Below are 5,343 nucleotides of genomic sequence, written 5' to 3'. Positions count from 1 at the left end.
CCCCTCAGTTCTCACATCTACCAATCACTGTCCATGTCTTCCCTGTGCCAATGGTGGCTCTAGCTTAACCCAGGACTGCCCAGAGGTCTGTGGCTTTGCACATGTCTGTTGAAGGTCATATTCTCAAATAATTAAATCTTGATCCTTTGCTGCAGCCCTTCCTAAATCCTGTTACCCTGAGTAGGGTGGAGATTGGAATAATTAAATTTTGATCTATGCTGCAGCCCTTCCTAAATCCTGTTAGGACTGAGTAGGGTGTAGATTGTAATTTCCAAGACCTGGTTCTGTCATTCCAAGTATCTCTATTGTATCAATTCTAAAATCAATCATGACTCAAAGAACTTCCTGTTCTATGCTTAAGCATAGGTCAAAGCCCTTTCCATTGTTCAGCAAAAGGTTTCTGTCCTAAAGTAATCTTAAGAAGGGAGGAGGAGGAACCTCCCATGCCAATGGGGTTCACATTCCAATAGACTATCAATAAGAAATTTTCCAAGTATGAAATTTCCCAATGGTGAAATTTCCAACATTTATAAGTCTAAGAAATTTTAAGGTTTACACCTCAGACACTTCCCAGCTGTGGGACCTTGGACAAGTCACTTAAACCTGTTTGCCTCAGTTTCCTTATCTGTAAAATAAGCTGGTAAAGGAAATGGCAAACCACTCTAGTATCTTTGCCAAGAAAATCCCAAATGGGGTCACCAACAGTTAGGCCTGAACAACAATAATAGAAATGGCCTAGGATCCAACCATTCTGGAAGGCAATTTGGAACTATGCCCAAAGCACTTTAAAAGACTGCCTGCCCTTTAATCCAGCCATACCACTGCTGGGTTTGTACCACAAAGAGATAATAAGGAAAAAGACTTGTACAAGAATATTCATAGCTATGCTCTTTGTGGTGACAAAAAATTGGAAAATGAGGGGATGCCCTTCCATTGGGGAATGGCTGAACAAATTGTGGTATCTGTTGGTGATGGAATACTATTGTGCTCAAAGGAATAATAAAGTGGAGGAATTCCATGTGAACTGGAACAACCAGGAAGTGATGCAGAGTGAAAGGAGCAGAACCAGAAGAACAATGTATACAGAGACTGACACACTGTGATACAATCAAATGTAATGGACTTCTCTACTAGCAACAATGCAATGATCCAGGACAATTCTGAGGGACTTTTGAGAAAGAAGCTATCCATATCCAGAGGAAGAATTGTGGGAGCAGAAACACAGAAGAAAAACAATGGTTTTTGATCACATGGGTTGATGGGGATATGATTGGGGATATAGACTCTAAATGATCATCCTAGTGCAAACATCAACAACATGGAAATAGGTCTTGATCAGTGACACATGTAAAACCCAGTGGAATTGAGTGTCAGCAACGGGAAGGGGGTGGGGAAAGGAGAGGGAAAGAACATGAATCTTGTAACCATGGAAAAATATTCTAAATTAATTAAATAAATAAACTTTTAAAAAATTAACTTGGCATTGTGTTGTCAGGGTTGGGGAGAGAGGGAAACAAATGCAAGTGAAAAGAAAATAGTGGGACATTATATTTTAATGGAGGAAAGACAATAAATAAGAGGGAGCTTAAAGGTGCTTAATGGGGTAATGATAGAGAAAGTCCAGTGGAGATAAATTAGAAGTGCAGCCTGGAAATAAATGAAGACATGATTGGCCTGGCCCTCCTACTTAAAATGGAGTCAATCCAGTCATTCAGAGAAGCCCTGGGGTTGCTGGGTAGTGTTACAAGGGAATCACTTTAAAAGACTGATATATATTAATTTAAGGTCGCCAAGGAATCAGCTATGTAATTCCTAAATGAAAAACTCAAGTCAGCCATCAGCCTTTTTTGGAGTTTAATTACAATAAGGAGTAAGAAAGGAATTAGAGATAGAGAGAGAGAAAAAGGGAGAGAAGGGAATAGGGCTTAAATACCCCTTCTGTTTAGGCTGGGCCAAAAGGCCCAAGCCCTTAGATAGCTGGGGCAAAGAAAAGAGATCAGTCCCTATTACTCACGTGTCCAAAATGGAGAAACAGTCTCAGAGGCCCCCACCTTCAGCTTCCTTCAGAGCAAACCTCCTCAGAGCCCAGGAACCACACCGACCAAAACCTCCCCCTCCTCCAGTCTCCAGACCCTCCTATCTTTCAGGAAACCCTCCAAGTTGCCTCCCCTCAGTCCTCACATCTACCAATCACTCTTCATCAATTTCCCTGTCAATGGAGGCTCTCGCTTAACCCAGGACCACCCAGAGGTTTCTGGCTTTTGCACATGTCTGTTGAAGGTCATATTTTTCAAATGATTAAATCTTTACTTCTTTGTTACAGCCCTTTCTAAATCCTGTTAACTTGAGTATGGTAGAGATTGGAATAATTAAATTTTGATCTAGGCTGCAGCCCTTACTCAATCCTATTAGGACTGAATAGGGTGGAGATTTATTCCAAGTATCTCCATTGTATCAATTCTAAAATCAATCAAGACTCAAAGAAATTCCTGTTCTATGCTTAAGCATAGGTCAAAGTCCTTTCCATTGTTCAGCAAAAGGTTTCTGTCCTAAAGTAATCTTAAGAAGGGAAGAGAAGGAACCTCCCATGCCAATGGGATTCCCATTCCAATAGACTATCAGTAAGAAATTTTCCAAGTATGAAATATCCCAATGGTGAAATTTCCAACACTTATAAGTCTAAGGAATTTTGAGGTTTACAATAGGAGAACTTCCAAGTAGTCCAGGGGTAGAAGTGAAAACATTTCTATGGCATGTTAAAGTCCTGTGGAAATGAGTCAGCAGTGTATCCTAGAGAGATATTACAACAAAAGACAACAGACGTTTAGAATATAAACTTATTTGTAAAATTTTTGGAGGAGGATGTTGGAAGATCATGAACAATATTGCCTCAAAACAGAAGCAATGAAAGGAAAAACAAGCTTACAGGAAGCTTGTTGAGTTACCAAGCAAAAGAAACATGATCCTGAGGTGAGGCAAGGGTGAAATTGGGAGGATAAACTGGATGAAAAAGAAAAGATCATAAAAATTATGATCAGATTGAATTTAATGGACTTTGGTACTAGTAGCAATGCAAGGATCCCGGACAATCCTGAGGGACTTAGGAGAAAGAATCTGATCCACAACAAGAGAAAGAACTGTGGAAGTAGAAACACAGAAAAAATATATATAATTTAACACTTGTTTATATGGGTATATGATTTGGGGTTTTGGTTTCAAAAGATTACTCTATTAAAAAAATGAATAATATGGAAATAGGTATCAAGTTATAACATTTGTATAACCCAGTGGAATTGCTTGTCAGCTCTGAGAGGGAGGAGGGAAGGAGGGAGGGAAAGAAAATGTATCATGTAAACATGGAAAAATACTTTTTAAAATAAAGAAAGAAATAGAGCATTAAAAAATTATGATCAGGGGGCAGCTGGGTGGCTCAGTGGGCTGAGAGCCAGGCCTAGAGACAGGAGGTCCTGGGCTCAAATCTGGCCTCAGACACTTCCCAGCTATGTGACCTTGGGCAAGTCACTTGACCCCCATTGCCTAGCCCTTACTGCTCTTCTGTCTTGGAGCCAATACACAGTATTGATTCCAAGAAAGAAGGTAAGGGTTTTAAAAAAAATTATGATCAGAAACTTTTTCTCTGTTGTGACAGTAGAGCCACCACTTTTATACTCTAAAATTAACCTCTGATGTATTGCACAAAGAAGAATTGATATTAAAGAAAACAAAGATTGGAAGAAACACCGAACTAGACCAAATAGACACAGAGCAGATCCTTGACAATGTAATTATGATAGTATTGAACAGGTTCTCAGCATATCTGAAAGAAAATAGGATAATCAAGACTCAAAAAAAATTTTTTTTATTTAAAAAAATAAAAGACTAAGTAATTGTCAGTATCTATATTCCTCCACTTCTCCACAACTTTCGTTAAGACTAAATCTACACAAATATTTGAGGGCATCCTTGATGAAGATTTGAGAAAGGAACAGAGAAAACAAGCTTTTGGAAACTACATCCCACCAGTAGACCATATTTTTACAGTCAATTAATTGAATGAAATTTACAAAGAATACAAAATTCTGCTATTTGTTATTTGTTGACTATAAAACAACAACTTGATTCTCTGGAGCAAACTGGAAACTTAAAGGTTTTTTTGTGTTTTTTTGTTATGTTATCTTCCTTGTACTTATTAAAGTTATTGCTCAAATATTCTCTGGTTATTAATTTTAAATGAGACAAAAAAGAAAACATTATATTTTCACCACAGGAACTTGCCAGTGTCATAGAGGTGGCCAATAGACAGTCCAAACTAAGAGGAATTACAGGTTATGACATTCTCCAGGTGTTCCTGTTGGTAGCCTATCATGCTAATTGCATTGGATCCCAAAACATTGTAAATTCTCCTAAATAAGATTCTTTTTTTTATTTATTTGAAAATTTTTATTTAATTAATTTAGAATATTTTTCCATGGTTACAGGATTCCTGTTCTTTCCCTCCCCTCCTCCCATCCCCCTCCTGTAGCCAATGAGCAGTTCCTCTGGGTTTTACATGTGTCATTGATCAAGACCTATTTCCATATTACTAATATTTGCACCTAAATGAAATTCTTAATCATCCAAATGAATCTGACCTATCTATCCACATAAAAACCAAGTGAATGGAGAATGTCAGTTCAAATTATGATCTGTAGTTGAATGGACAATCTAGAGAGCTGGTCTGTCTTGGACAGAAACCCTAGTTGGACAGTGAAGCCTTAGGTCCCAGAACTGAAAAGGAGCACAGAACACTAGACTAGGAAATGACCAATTATTTTTATGACCCCAAGCTCCTTTCTGAAGCAAAGACCCATCTTTTTGACATCAGTATTCATTTACTAGGCCTGTGTGGCTGCAAGTCATATCGTGCTGCTATTTCTAAAGTCTTAAAATAGTGGCTCTCCCAAAGGGCAAAGAAGAGGTGCATTGTGAACGTTCTGAGGCTACTGAATATTACCAGGAAGAATTGTGCAGGGAAAAGCTGGGTAAAAGATATTATCAGAGAGATTCATGACCAGAAAGAGGTGGACCTATCATGTAGCAGGAGTGAAAGATATTTGATGGACAATCCACACATTCCCTCAGTGTTCAGGCAAAATCAAGAGATGAAGAGGAAGGCTCCCAGAATGTGGGAGGGACTCCCGGTGGAGGAAATACTAAAGGATATGGACAAGAGTCAACTAGGAAGAGAAGCTGTTGGACAAGTTGTGATTAGCAGTGTTGGAGGGGTACCCATATCAATGAGATCAACAGTGAATAGAATTATCAATGTGTCTCCCAGTGAAGTCCCATTGAGTTTGTAGTCCA

The sequence above is a fragment of the Monodelphis domestica genome, chromosome 2 (genome assembly GCF_027887165.1).
Source record: "Monodelphis domestica isolate mMonDom1 chromosome 2, mMonDom1.pri, whole genome shotgun sequence".
NCBI classification, from domain to species: domain Eukaryota; kingdom Metazoa; phylum Chordata; class Mammalia; order Didelphimorphia; family Didelphidae; genus Monodelphis; species Monodelphis domestica.
Note: the sequence above shows the minus strand (reverse complement) of the source record.